This window comes from Prionailurus bengalensis, chromosome B4 (genome assembly GCF_016509475.1).
Source record: "Prionailurus bengalensis isolate Pbe53 chromosome B4, Fcat_Pben_1.1_paternal_pri, whole genome shotgun sequence".
NCBI classification, from domain to species: Eukaryota; Metazoa; Chordata; class Mammalia; order Carnivora; family Felidae; genus Prionailurus; species Prionailurus bengalensis.
The window spans coordinates 102,258,534-102,274,644 of NC_057358.1; the positions used below are offsets into that span (position 1 = coordinate 102,258,534).

General features: G+C 35.4%; 1 protein-coding gene across 3 annotated transcripts in view; it reads left to right on the forward strand.

The window, feature by feature from the left end:
- The window catches only part of SYT1 (synaptotagmin 1), a 557,388-nt gene that overhangs the window by 107,701 nt on the left and 433,576 nt on the right, over positions 1 to 16,111 (forward strand). The window contains exon 2 of one of the 3 annotated variants that reach the window (XM_043561579.1): positions 4,620 to 4,704. The exons of the other annotated variants lie outside the window; for them this stretch is intronic. The gene's annotated coding sequence lies outside the window, so the exon portion shown is untranslated. The remainder of the gene's footprint in view (positions 1 to 4,619; positions 4,705 to 16,111) is intronic. 3 annotated transcript variants of the gene reach the window in all.

Below are 16,111 nucleotides of genomic sequence, written 5' to 3' on the forward strand. Positions count from 1 at the left end.
CTGAGTCAAAATCAAGAGTTGGACATTTAACCCACGGGCCACCCAGGTGCCCATGTGTCAGGGCTTCCTTAGAAAGCATGTGCCCCTCACAGAATGCCACTGGGTTCTACCATGTTTCAGACTAATAGATGGCTGTGTTGCAACCGCATTAAGCTTGGGAGGGACTCGGTGGAGAGGTGAGGTAGCAGTTGAAAATGCTTCCATGTCCTTTGGAAATGTAAGTGCATTTGAATGTTCTATCATGATCAGGGAACCACATGAAGTTGTTCTCTTTCTGAGGAATGTAGTTCTAAAAAGTGTGAGCTACAAGACTCAAAGAACAAACACTACTGGTGATTTCGAGAAACCATAGGAAGCCATAGAAACCATAAAGTCTTATGTTTATTTTATAGTCTAATAGTCAAAACGTTAGTAAAGGAACATAAAAAAAATGGCACCTTAACTGCTTGTATGCTGTGTTGGGAGTTTTGCTGGTCAGAAAAGAAAATAAAAGAAGGCGGCAAAAGAAATTTAACTATTTTGGGTGTTAACCTTGTTCTAATCCAATCTTTTAGATTTATTTCTAACCTTTAGCCTTTCCAGATTTCCTCTTAATAAGTACTTTAAGTACTGGCATAAATTTTAGGGAATTTAAAAAATATTTTCTGCTATAAATCACATATATACAAGGATCTGGCACTTCAGTGATCTGCAAAGCTAATGCTTGTTCCCTTAATGGATAAATACGTTTAATAGTTTAGAGAATAAAAACACCTTTCTGAATCATTTTTTTGTCACCTAGTTCTTTATCTTAAAAAAGAAGTGAGATCATTTAACAGTTAATGAAACTATTTGGTGAGCTAGGTGTAACGAACAGATGTATTAACATGCTCCCTGCCTCTGGGACATCGCACTCTACTGGAAAAGACCAGCAAGTAAAGATGCCAGGGCGGAACAGTGGCGTGAGTATCACATTAGGAGAGGGTCATGGGATGCTCTGAAGTATATAGAAGTGACTCTCACTTAGATCAGTAAGGTTAGGGATGGTTTCGGTGAGATGTGGAATGAGGCACACTTCTGAAGAATTTCAAATGAGGAAAAGTAGGCTAGATAAAATTTTTAAAGAATAACCTGCTATGTCTTTCCCTGTAGAACTAAACATATTAGTTTATACTTGATTTGCAAAAATTTCTGTTAGCCCAGTGGTCTGTGTCTGTGTCCACATACTGGCTAAGGAACAGGTAGTGGAGGCAGAAAGCGGTACAAACCAATGGAATTCTAATTTTTGTAGCCCCATATAAATCTGTCATCTACTAATTATCTAAAGTTCTCTTCCAAGATTCTTCTGTTTTCATTCTACCTCTCTGGAGTTCTGCGTTTCTATACTCGAAATGCCCATTGTGTGGAATTTCAGTATTTGCTGTTGTCTCAAGGTTGCTATCTCAAGCTCTAAACAATTGTCAGTCCCTTAAATTCTAGTGATTCAAGATTGCTGCGATCAAGTTCATGTTGACCCAGTCGACTGCCTTTGTGTCTTTATAGATGTTGATTATATCCCCTTTGTTTTCCTAAGTGGAGATGTTAATTTTACAACCATGTGTCCCAAAGTAGTCTGCTCTCTGGATCACAGGCAGTATGTCATGTAAGAAAAATGAGAAGGTAGGCGAAGGCTGCATTACTTTAATGAGCACTTCTTAATGTATCACTAATGGTAACTTGAAAACTATTTTGGCAGAAGGACACCTAGCACCAGATAAAACAGTCATTTTTCCAGAAGATATAAGTTCTATAATTGAACGAGAATAATAGTGAGGCAATGAATGCATCTTTTCTGCTTGGCATACCATATTTAGTAAATTATCACATCCCCTCAACCAAGTCCCTGATGCCATACTTGAGTAACTTCATAGTAAAACCTTTTGACTCTTATATTCCTCAGAACCAGAGACGAAACGTAATATTGTTACATTCCTATAGTTTTGTTAGAGGAAATTATTGACATTTTTAAAAAGTTTATTGAGATCACAGTATCAGATTGTGGTTTTTTTGTTGTTTTATAGGATTTCTCTCCCTTTGCGGGAGGGAATTTTGAGATTTATTAATTTAGTTTTGCTTACTTCATACTTTTGGACTGTGCTGATATGGATTGTCCATGCAAAAATTTGAGTCACATAATTTAGGCAGTCTCAAGGAGGTTAGTTATATACTAGATCATGCATACATAGGAATCAGAGAATTTTTACAAAGATTAAATAACAGTACAAGGTAAAGTGTTGAGAACACTGCTTGGCACACAGTAATGACTCAAGAGCATTCTTTTTTGGTATTATAATTAGTATCATAATCACTCCAGAAGTGAATTATGTTTACTTTCCTCCATGCAAGCCTATCCTGTGTAGCCTATAAATGATTGATAAAAATTGAGCGTCACTACCAGAAAACTAGCTTAAAGTTTAAGACCTAACTACTACATCGAGCCAATAGGTCAGCTTTGCAAAGAGATTAGAAAAATGTAATGAATGGATATATGTGAGTGGGGGGGGGGGGGGAAGGGGAGAAGCTGGCCTATGTATATTCTCAGTCCTAATCTATATAGGATATTCTAAAGGCAAGCTGTCCTTAAAACTTTAAAAAATAATAACTGGCTTATAAGAACAGTGGATATGGTTCGTTTGGAAGTAAGCAATGTATAACTTCTCTACTGTTTTTTTTTTCTGAAATCTATTCACCATGCCGTAGCAGTGTTTTGAAAATTCAACTCTGATCAAGTTACTCCCCCCCGCCAAAATTTTTTGATCATTTTATAAAGTACAAGAAAAAAGTCTAAAATCATTGCTATGACATACGTATTCTCATTACCTTTCCAACTTTATGGCTCCCCTCTCTCCCTTTGCTCTCTGTGGTTCAACTACCTTGGTTAGAAGCGCAGTCACTTCAGGACCTTTGCACATGCTGAACCATCACCCTGGAAGACTTTCCCTTCCAAACCTTGCCTAACTAATTTTTAATTATAATTAGATCCCAACGTATAGTAAGTGCCCATAAATATATGTAGTATGAATGAAAAAAAATGAATCATTAATTAAATGTATATTTTCTCAGAAGCTCTGTGCTAAAGGATAATTTGAACTGTCTTAATTAGTTTCCTCTCTATGTGAATTAGTTGTGCATTAAAATAAAGTACAAACTCAATTTCTTTTTAATTCAAATTCATGTATATGAATTTTTAAAAATTCTTACCAGGTTAATAGAGAGGAAAAACAGGTCCTTTATCTGCTACTATGTTCTTTTTCAGATTTAGAGTTAATTTACAATAAAAGGATAGGAAGTTCATATATCCTCTCTAAACTTTCTGGGAGATTTTGAGATAAGGTTCAAAACTTAGCTATCCAAAAACGAATGGCGTGCACTTATCAAATCTATATGAATTTTCACAACAGTAAGCATGCTGTACTGTGCTATGAAGATTGTGAAACTATGGTCATACCTACATGTATGCTTTACAATATTAATCTCCTGCAATTGCCTGAGTCCCCTCTCACAACAGCTTAAGTTGCTTGCAATGAGGAGCTGTGAGAAAAAAAAAATATCTTTGGAAAAAAAATGTTTGGGCCCCAAAGCTGATGAGTTTTCTTCTGTTCTTAAGGTGGAAGAAAGAAAGATATAGCCACTGGACTTTATATGTAACAGGGTCGTTGTTACCAAATGAATATGAAGAATTTAGAATTCTATACACTTCTGACATAATGACGAGATTTTATTATTAATTACTAGTAATGCCCATAAATTCTGATATTCTGTGGAGGGGAATTCTTTCACCTGCACTAGATAAAAGGGAAATGAGACCCAATCTTAAATGACAAATTTTTCCTAATCTTGTATCTAAACTTTAAAATATTGTTTGTAATTTCAAATCCTTCAAGAATTTACTATTCACTTTTACCTCCTTCTATATTTTAGCTACCCACCATCTTGAAAAAAGCATATTGTCTGACTTACTTCTTAGAAACTAGGAATTAAACACAGGGATTTTTTTTAAGTCTGTAAGAGATGTCTTATTTTAGTTCCTGAAAATGCTAGTTGATCTATATGCTACATGTCCCACACTACTAATGTCCTCTGAGTAACAATTAGCACACACAGAAAAGTATTGCTCTGCCTATTCTCTGTGTCATGATATACCAGTACATTCTCTTCCATTCCCCATTCGGTGTCCTCTCTCATTCTGCCTCTGAAATAACTCTCCAAGAGATATACTTTGAATCTCTAACTTACTGACACACACTCTACTTCCAGAAGTTTCTCCTCCTTTGTCCTCCAACACAGTCATCTTCCTTTGATTAAACGTTAGTGTTCCTTAAGGATACTCAGCCATTTTCTCTTCTTTCTCTTTATACATCCTTCGGAGATTTCAGCTATCCCCTCTGATTCTGTTGTTTTCACTTATATATGAACAATCTCAAATCTCTACCCTTAGCTCCCCAATCTGTTCTTTGTTACTTAGTTTTGCAGATTAGGGAGAATAGTTGAGAGCATGGGCTTTGTAGTCAAAATGCTTGAGTGCAAATGTCAGCTTTATTTATTGGTTGTGTGACCTTGAAGTAGTTATTTAATATGTTTGTGCCTCATTTTCTTGTCAGAAAAGATGGCACCTACTCCATAGTATGATTACACGAGCTAAATGAACTACATATGTAAAATCCTTGGAACAGATTCTGGCACATGGTAAGTGTTGTGTTACTTTTGTGGTCATTGTTCTTATTACTGATTGATCAGTACTCTGAGCACAGGGGAATATAATAGTGAGCAAACCAGACATGACCACTACTTTCCTAGAGCATATAGTCTATAATCCTCTATTCCTGCCTCCTACTAGATATTTGTGCTTGGCTAACCTGCTGGTATTTCAAATAGAGGCTACTTAAGTTGAAATCGAGTACATTTCCCCCTCAAATCTATATCTAGTACTAATGCTACTTAACATCTAAAATGATTATCACAGGTGGGAAATGGGATCAGCCACTAACCAGTGATCACATATAGTAAGGGCTCTAGTGTCAGCTCTAGGTCTTAACCACATTATACTCTATTGTTTAAGACACCATGTTGCCTGGAATCTAGTAGACCATCAAAAAATATTCTTGGAAAAAATGAATATAATGAACACTTTATTAATTCAGAGGTTATATTTTTTTACTTTGTCTGTTTACTGTTCTGTTGAAAGACAAGATACTGAAAAGGAACCAGCATGTGCTGAGCACTAAACATTTATATATCTTAATTATTTGGCATATTTATCTATTCTATTCCTATAACTCTAAGACTGGTGCCATTATCACTATTTTAAAAATGAGAAAACTCAAGAGTTTAAATTTGTTCTCAAGACATCTGAGCTAGTACATGTTAAAGTAACAATTCAACTCTAAGTCTGTCTAATTCTAAGGATCCACAGTCTTTATATTACATCATCTTGCTGATTTATTTTCTGAGAAATCTATAGAGAATAGTTTGCTTTTACAACACATTTTTAGCTTTTACAACATATATGGCAAATCCGTCCATCATATTACTTGTTTCAGAAAAGTCAGAATAAAAACGTTGACAAGGTAAGTCACCTACCTATTTATAGAGCCTTAGCTAGAAACCAGAGGTATGATCACAATTCAAGCATATGAGTTAATTCCTTTTTATAGCTTTTGGATATGATACTGGAAAAGGACAATTCCTTCTGTTTTCTTTTTACACAAATAAAAAACTCAAGAAGGTTAATGTTCTTAAAAGCATTGTCTTATACAGAGGTATTGAGATAAATTTAAGTGAAATAATCATTGATTTTTGTATTTCATGAATACTAAGTCAATATATGCTTCTACTCTCTTTAATTCTTCCAGTATGCTACTGAACAATTATTCTAAAACTTAAATACCAAAGATAATAAATAAAATATTAGCCAATATTGAGCATAGACTATTAGGAACAATGATATGGTGTTATTTTCTTATGTCCCAGTAGAGAATAGCATTTCAGCAAGCCTTGTATAGTGATGACATATTCACTGAATTGTTTTTTCTCACATATCTTATCTCAATATAACAAACATTTATTAAGTGCATACTGTGGGCAAGGTGACACTATGGAGGATATAAAAGGGGCTAAGATACCACTTCTGCCCTTGAGGAATTAATAATCTGATGGCAAAAACAGACGTGAATGCAATCAACTGCAGTATTTGGAAAAATAAAGTCTTTTAATAGCAGTACAAAGTGCTCTGATAAGTGTAGCGAGAGCAAGGCTAGAGGGCAGAGAGATGTGGAGCTTGTACTGAAGTGGCAGGATATTAAAGGGAAGACATCAGTTATGAAGCTAAAGCACATATAAGCAATAACATGATAAGGGCCTGTATTAGCTAGTGGGCTGATAGAATAGAAGGGAAAGAATACCAGGGACGTTTCAGGGGAACAATTCATAACATGTGACACTTAATCAGATGTAGGAGTAGAAATTAGGTGGAATCAAATATAAATTTAAATTTTCTTATCAAATACTGGGTTAGGGAACACAAAATAAGAAAAGCTGTGGGGAAGTACTCAACATTTCACTTATAGCTAGGGGGTTTCATAATGCCAGGAGGACATTTATAAGTAGATAGCCATCAGGAGGAAATTTGGGTCTAGGGTATAGTAAAGAAGCCAATGCTAAATATTTAATGCTAGGGATAGTCTGCAAAGCAGCCATATTTGAAAATACTGGAGTATGTGCTAGAATATAGAAGCACTGGAGAGCTGAAGAGAAAACCTTGGAATTAAACATGGATATGCTAAAGGAAGAGTAAGCAGAAACAGACGTAAATAAAACACTGAACTACATACACACACACACACACACACACACACACACAGTGTGTGCACTAATTCAGAATCAAAGCTTTAATATCCTGAAAATGGTCCTCACCAATCTCAATGATGTGGAGAAGTCAAAAATGGAGAACTGGTGTTGGATTTGACAGTCATGAGGTTCATGACTAGTAGAATGAATGGGGAAGCCAGATTGCTAAAGATTTAAAAGCTATATGGAAGTAAATGCAGAAAAGTTTACTATTAAAGCATTACAGTGGAGAGGAGAAAGCTGAGCACATGATTAAAAGGATAGTTAAGGTGGAATTAAAATTTTGGTGTAGTATTAAGAACATTAAACTGGTTTGTAAACTGGTAGAAAATAGATAAAGAGTAGGATTTTTAACTCAAGGTCCACAGAAGAGTAGTCTATTTGGGGCTCTTAGACTAAACTGAGGGAATAAGCCATGCAAATATCCAGGGAAAGATTTAGAGAATGGCCCATGTGTCTAGAGAAGACCGAGGACGACAGAATGGTAGATAAGGCCAGGAAGTCCATCGAGACCATAGTAAAGAATTGGAAAAGGAAGCTGTCCCAAAATTAAAGGAAACAGGTTGACTTGTTCTAGAAGTTCAATTTGACCAGGACATAACAACTGAGGGAAGCATGGGGAAACGAGGTTGGAGAAGTTGGCAGGGTCCAAGAGATAGTCTTTTAAGCATAAGGAACTAAGACATAGCCTCAGAGAAAAAGTGAGCCTTGAAGATTTTGAATGGGGAAGTAACATAATTCATCAGTTTTGCATTTTTAGCTTTGCATTTTCACTGGATACTTTATGAAGAATGTGTGGGCAGGGGATCAAGATTGTCTTCAGGGAGAAAACTTCTAAGTTTCCCTCGACTCCACGTCTTTTGCTCTTTAAACTGGTACCTTCTCTGCTGATAATGGTTGTTGTATATTCAAGTATTTGGGAAAATTAATCTGATATTGCTGTGTAGGAATAGATTGTAGGTAGCAGATTATTCCAGAGGTGGTGGTGTAATCCAGTGATAAAGACCTGAGTTGGTTTCAATCTATTAATGGTCAAAGGGAGAGAAAAAGGCAAGTTGCTACTAGAAACATGAAGAAGAAAGAATTGATAGACTTGTGGCTGGTTACAGAAAGAGGGAAGGGTATTTGTGTTTAACCCATTGTATGTCAACAAATTCTACCTAAGTGAATAAATGAATGAACACGTGGCCAAATGAGAAATGGAGGAAACAAGACTGAGGGAGCTGGTTTTAGTTTGGGGCATATTGTGTTGGAAAATAAAATATAAAACTCTGCCTAAATTAAAATAAATCACCCACATACTATTTCAGCTGTATCATTAAAAATGAGCCAATTTAGGTAGGTACTCCTATCTTTTGGCCATACATTGAGAAATACAGCACAGTGTCATATCATTGAGCACTAGCCTAAAAACCTGATAGATGGAGTTTAAATCTCAACTCCACTTCTCACTAGTATGACTTTGATCAAGTTATATAATCATGCTATTTCTGAGTTTTCTCATCCGTAAAATGGGAACAATAGTGTTATCTTCCTTGTAGGATAGTAAGGACTTCATAAACAATCCACTAGCCTTCAACCACATGTTAGAAACCGGAGGCTTGAAGATCAAAGACATCACTAGATAAATTTAATTATCCAAGATTCTCAACCAAGAGATATTATCTCCTTGTACATGACACTGTATTGATTACAAAGCTTTAGACTGAAATAGATATGTTCTACTATAGTAAGTTTAGGTAATTATTCACATCTTCTTACATTATATTTCCTAAAGTTCTAATATGTTTCATAATAAACCTATTTCACTGATTTATATGTATATATTTTTAAAATCATGAAAGTAAAGTAGCTCTTTAGTGTTAGTCTTTCTAAAATTTTATCTGTATTATGAACAAATGGTTCAGTCATTAATTGAGCTTTTAAAAAATCTTTATACAAAGAATAAATAGAAGATAGATCATTTAAAAATAGGCAATTTACGAAGTTTAGAATCAAAGTTTGTGGTTATTATTACATGAACAAGTTATTTCAATAGAGACTTCCTTATTCTATTGCATTATACTTGCTGTGTCTGGGTTTTCTCATATATGGATCCTTCTGACACTGATAATAGGACATAAAAATGGAGGATGTGCTAAATATTTTGTTCAGAATAAACTATTATACTATAGAATACACTTTAAAAATTCTTAAAATTTAATTTATTGTTAAAATCTTTTTTCATCCAAAGTATACAGCCCTTTCCATAAATTTAAAAAACTTTTATTGTGGCTCCACTATAAACTTTTCTAATCTAATTTATTTAGTGCTTACTTACATGAAAAAAAGCTAAAATTTACCAGAAGATAATATATAGCCATTCTACCAACAGTATACCCACCTTCATTACTGTAGTTAATTTTTCATGATTTTGTTGCTTTGTTATGAAAGTTTACATCTTTTGCAATCACTTGCATTGAAATACATTTTCTAAAATATTATGTCTTTATTTTTGTATTTGGCGCTCCTAACATTGGCATCGATACTGAATTTAGCAAAAAGCAACAGAGTTTTAATTGAATTTTACAAGAACTTAAGCAACATGAAGGCAGAGGTTTTATCTGTCTTGCTTGCCCTTTCCACTTCAGACCTACAAAAGTGCCTGCCACAAGCTAGGTGCTCAATAAATATGTCTTGCTATAAAAGAGAGGTGCTTGGATGACTCTGGATTTCAGCTCATGATCTCACAGTTCGTGGGTTTGAGCCCCATGTCAGGCTCTGTACTTGCAGTGTGGATTGGGATTCTCTCTCTCTTTCTCCTTCTATCTGCCCCTCCCCTGCACCTCGCTCGCTCACTCACTCTCCCAAATAAATAAAATCTTAAAAAAAAAAAAATCAGGAGAGACAGAAGACAAGAGATAGGGAAAAGTTAATGATATTTTTGTCCTCAGGAGACTTAGATGCAACATAAGAATATATGGCAGGTACATAAAAAATATGAAATAAAAATTAGTACAATGATGTACACTTCAATATACCGTAATTATATTTCAGCATTTAAGAATGGGAACCTGTAGGGTGTTGTGTTTTCAAATCTGAATTTGTGTTAACTTCATATTCAAAAGAATAATTTTAGGGGCACCTGTATCATTTGGTGACTCATTTGGTTAAGCATCCAACTCTTGGTTTCAGCTCAGGTCATGATCTCGAGGTTCAGGAGTTTGAGCCCCATATCAGGCTCTGTACTGACAGAGTGGAGCCTGTTTGAGATTCTCTGTCTCTGTCTCTCTCTCCCAAAATAATAAAATAACATTATTATTATTTTATCAATAATGATAGTAACACTAACAATAGCTAACCCAATAGGACTTAGTATGTGCTAATATGTTAATTGAATTATTTATCCAATCCTCTCAGCAATAATATTGGAGAATTATTATATCCTTTTTAAAATGTTTTAAATGTTTATTTATTTATTTTGAGAGAGAAAGAGATAATAGAGTGTGAGCAGGGGAGGGTTAGAGAGAGAGGGAGACAGAGAATCCCAATCAGGCTCTGTGCTGTCAGCACTGAGCCCCACATGGGCCTCCAAATAAATTCAAGGCCAACAGTGTATCATAACCTGAGCTGAAATCAAGAGTTGATGCTCAACCGAGGAAGCCACCCACGTGTCCCTACATCCTTTTTTTTTTTTTTTAGATGAGGAAATTGAGAAATATGGCTAGGAAGTATTAGAGCTTGGATTTGAATTCAAGCTGTCTGAAGACAGACCTGATGACAACCAAAAATAAGTCTCTGAAAGATCAATTCACTCCTTTACAGTAAATATTACTCAAAAATTTTTATACAAGATTCCATTCAAAAAAATTTTTTTTAAAGAACAAGAAAGGGGTGCCTGAATGGCTCAGTCAGTTGAGCGTCCAACTTTGCTCAGGTCATGATCTCACAGCTCTTGAGTTCAAGCCCCGTGTCGGGCTCTGTGCTGACAGCTCAGAGCCTGGAGCCTCCTTCGGATTCTGTCTCCTTCTCTCTCTGCCCCTAACCCACTCCCATTCTGTCTCTGTCTTTCTAAACATTAAAAAAATTTTTAAAAAAAATTCCATTTATTTTTTCTTAAACTGAATTCATAGTAAAGTAGTAATAGTTATTTATAACAATGCAAATGTTATTTCAAACTATTTAAAAGTTTAAATTTATTAAACAGCATAAATGTTAATGATTATGCCTTATTGAAAAATTTATTAAAAGAGTAGCTTTTGAAACAAACAACTAAAGAAAACTTAAGAATATGTCAGTGTTCTTCTGGTTCTACATTTTGTATCTCTAGATTTCCAACCTTGCATACAAATTCTGGCTTGTTCTCTTTCCCCGCTCCACTCATACATATCAGAGAGTCTGCTGGAACTGGAGCAATTGATTGCTGTGCAGAGTACATTTTTAATCTCTGTTTATTCAATCCAAGAATTATTGCTAAATTGAGACTGTGACTAAATGCTGTAGAATTAATTACTTTGCCTTTAATCTCCTAAAATGCATTTTGTGTATACACATACAGCCTTATACATATATGTACCTCTCTCCCTCTCTCTGTCACACACACCTATATTTGTATTTAATAATGCATTTTTAACATATACCTTCCAGGCCATGTGCTTTTTCCTAAATCTATTCTCCCAACTTTTACCTTCACTTCAGGGCAGAGTTCACCTATATGGCCACAGTGGTCAACTGTTACTATTTTTGCTCTTATTAGGTATCTGGAAATTAATATACCACTAACAATTTTCAGTGGATCATATTCATGTTGGCTAGTTTTAGCAGATCTTTAGATTCCTTTCGTAACTAAATTTATCTTATAAAGCAGTCCAAACCTCTTGAATAATTTAAAATAAATCTTGAATATATATATATATATATATTTTTTGCAAATATATCTTCATTTGTCGCATAGAGAAACTGAAGGCAATCAGTTGAACAAAAACAGGTTGTTAAAATTCATAGTGTATTCTATGTTGAGACTTCAAGAAAAAAAAAAAAAAAAGATGAAAGTAGAGGGCATTGTTTTGCGGATTAAATTGAACAAGACAGCCAGGGGTTGAAACTCACTTTTTCTGATTGATTCAAAAGAAAAAAATTACATAAAAATTTTTGTGGCTTTCATCTCGGATTGACGAATATGGTACAAGGACTTCTCCCTGCCATTTTTACCAAAAAGCAAACAAACCAATTTTAACAATAGAGCAAATACTTGTTTAAGTCTTGTAAGCTGTTTTAACTCTATATTCCTAGAGAAAAGTCAAGTGCCATGTTGGCTTGACTTGGATCATGTGTTATAACAAGGAAATATGAAGTCTATGACGAAAAAGGCACTTTTCCCTCCTTGGATTGAGAATCAAGACATGAGTGGCAGCTTCCGCTATGCTACTAATAAGCTTGCCTGGGCAAGTGAATTTCCAGTGCCGAATATTTTTAGGGGGGGGAATTACTGACTTCTTGTGAGAATCTGGCATAAATGAACAAGTACATAAATATAGTTTTACCTAGTATTTTAGGGAGTTTGCAGACTTCTTGGGCCTGTAGTCTCCACCAATAGGTAATGAAACCAAGAACCACATAATCCCTAAAGTATGCTTGAATTCTATATTTCAAACACAATTTGCAAACATTTTCACCTAAATTATTGTTTTCACTGGGAAAAAAATTTTTTTCACTTGAACGGTGACAAGTAAAAGCCTATCTGTGATACTTCATCCTCTACTTTTTGCCTTTGTCCATTGCAGACAGGATTCTTCTAGCAAATATTCTCTCGGGCATCTTGGCACAAGGGATATTTGAATGTCATTATCTTTTAAATTTTTAGGTTTTGGGTAACTTACTGGTATATCGTCTGTGATTTGCATATACATAAGGTCAAAAACCCAAGGTAATGAATGCATCATAAACAAATCTTTTATATTTTCTTTACAAAGGTTTACTGAACCTTTGAACCTACATTGACTATTATAAAGTTAATATTCCATATTAAAGCAAGACTCAAATTAGCCTTTCAAAAATTATACTACAAAAAAAATGAAAATACATAAGTCAAAATTAAAGTCATCATATCAAATAACTTTGGCAGGTTTTCTTAGACAACCATATCTTAAGCATGTTCCTCTAGATTATTTAAGATGTTTGGTATATTAAGGCAATTTATATCTAACCCAGTAAAATTTATAGTACATATGTTCAATAGAAGAAAATAATTGCTACTTTAAGAAACCTCTCACTCTGCAGAAACAGTCCATTAAAATTCATACCTTGCCTGTCTACAAACTTGTATTAATTTATACCTGTGCCATAAGAATATAATCTTTGGGGCATCTAGGTGTCTCAGTCAGTTGAACGCCCAACTCTTGATTTCAACTCAGGTCATGATATCACGGCTCGTGAGGTCAAGCCCCAGGTTGGACTCTGCACTGACAGCACAGACCTCCTTGGGATTCTGTCTCTCCACCCCTCCCCTTCACATGCTCCCTGTCTCTCTCTCTCAAAAATAAACATTAAATATATATATAATCTCTTAATATTACAAAATTTAAAGTACATATATTTGGTTTATGGTATAGTGCACTAAGTTCCTCTGCCAAATATAGAGTGTAAGAGAGTCTGTATCCATCTCTAAACCAATAATAACCAAAGAATCTATAGTTCTATGAAAATAGATAGTTTGCTGAAAAAATGATTGGATCTTAGTCTATAATGACCAAACTACAGTCTAAGAGATGTACATTAGTTAGGACAATGTGTTATGCTTTCATGTTAACCTCCTCGCCTTTTATTTTTCATACATTTGCTTTACCCAAACGGGTTTTATTTAGACCTTTCCCATAAGTTACAACAACTCTAAAGACTGTTTTTAATGACATATGACCAAGAGCACATGGTGTTACCATGCAAAGGTGACCTCACGTGAAAGTAACTAAATGATTGCTGATTGCCAGCATCTGGGAGGCAATGTTCAGAATTATCCATTCATCTACACATTCTATACCAGATGATATTCCAGGCCTTAGATACTTATCAGTGAACCAAAGTGAAAAAATAAATAAAGCTGTAGCTCTCCGAGATTTTTGACGAGGTGTGGTGGCAAGAGAAGGAAACAAGCAAGCATATATGTATAGTAATAAGTACTAGGAAGGAAAATACAGGATTATTTAAAAGAAAACAAATCACCCTACTTAACATCAGTGAGCCAGAAAAGTAATTCCTAAGTCAAAATGATAAATTTTACTTCTGAGGCTAGGTAGATTGTTTTAAATCATGATAAATATCCCCATCTACCCTATTCTATTATTGAACAGGAACTAAAAGGATTAGATCTTTCAGTGGCTTCTTATGGTTCCCATACCTGCCTCCAGCTTTAACACCCTCCATGCTTCTCTATGCCCACTCTATTACAACCACATTGACCTCTTTCTGTTCTCAAACATGAGAAGTTCCTTTCTGCCTCAGGACTTAACACACATATTGTTCCACCTTGAGTCTACCCCTTTACCCCACTCCACCTCCAAATCCAGCTAATCCTTAAATGTGATTTCTGCATGGAAGCCAATTCTGGATGAGACTCCCGGCTGTCACTTGCCTAGCAACTTTACCTGTCCTTTTAGGAATTTACTACAATTCCAATTAGGCAATGACATATGCACCTTGTGTATTTATCATCTCTCTCCTTGATTAGCCTATGGGCTCCACAGGGTGAGGGCGGGGGCCCTAGGCACAGCTGCTTCTCTCCTTTGCCAACTTACTTTCGGTGTCTTTGCACCCTGCTTGCCACAAAATGAGCACTTAGAAAAGTGTGAGAGGAAGAATGAATTGCCGTAAGAAATAGCTCTGGTTTACAACACGTGGCAAAGTGGGTTCTGGTGAGGGTTGGTAATACCTTTGAAACCCTGTGACTGAAAAAATGGTTCTGGTCAAATCTTGTGTTTTTAAATCTGTGTCACACACTGTTTTGGCCCCAGACTCTGCTGGAAGTCTACTGCTTGCTTGCTTGCTTGCTTGCAGGCTCAGAGTCTCAATGACAGATGGTTTTTAATCTTTGCTATTTGGCTTCCAGAGTGGGTGTATATTGCTAACTCATGTGTGCTCTCCAACATGTAGCAAATGACTCTGGGGCCATGTTCTCTAAGGAATCAGATACTTTCTGGGATCTGTAGCTATGGGAGAAAGGTTTTCAATGCTTTCTAGTGGGCAAATTTTTTTTTCTTGGAATTATTGTTGAAAAAAGATCCAGTTATGAAAAGCCACAGTTGTGTAAATCATTAAACAATTCCAGGACTTGACTGTTTGATCACCTCATGCCTAGCACTCTAAAGGGCACACACACATATTAGCATAAACACACAGTGTTAGGAATATTTCCTACATGAAAAATTAGAATTCTCCTTGAGAATGGAAAGAATCCTTCTTTAGCACCTAGCTAGCATATTCTAAATCTCCGTTGTGGCTCTTATCAATTTAGATAATGATAAATTGTTTTATTTCCGAATTTGTCTAACTCTTTCAAAGGCAAGAAACTATCTTTTTTTTTTATCCTAAGACCTGACCAAAAAATAAGGTTCATATTAAATGCTCAATTAATATTCATTAAAGTAAATCACAGATAATAAATAAGTACTTATATTGGAAACCTCCTGAGCTGGAATACACACTCTGTTGTCTATCCTGGCCAGGCAAAATGGAGCTCAGAAGCCACTCAGGAAATAATGCTCTCTGATGCAGCATCTATTCCTTCAAACCAAGGACTAAAGGTTTTCCCAAGCCCAATAAACCTTCAGAAGATTTTCTTGTGTGGATTTACACCAGAACCATTCAGGTCCATTAGTTGGCAAATAGGACTCCTTAATAACTGCTGAGGAACTATAAAATTCTATTCAGAATATAATGAAAGCTGCAGGGGATTGTGTATTCATTTCTCTTGTAGTAGGAAAACTTGAATCCTCAAATAACAGGGTGTTGCCATGTTAGCTTCCTCTGGAGAATTAAAACCCAAACTGTAAAGGGAGCAGAATGGTCTGACTGGTTATCACAGCCACTGGAATCTGCAAAGGCTCCCTTCTTAATTGGTACCAGAAGATCCAGCTGATAACAAAGTCTCCCTACTTGTGTCTCTATGGATGTGAAAGGATTAGGCTCCTTCACTAAGTATTTTGAGATCTCATATTCTAAAGTCATTATTTAATGACCTGAAATATAATAGGTTGCTCTATGTCAAAGAATAGAC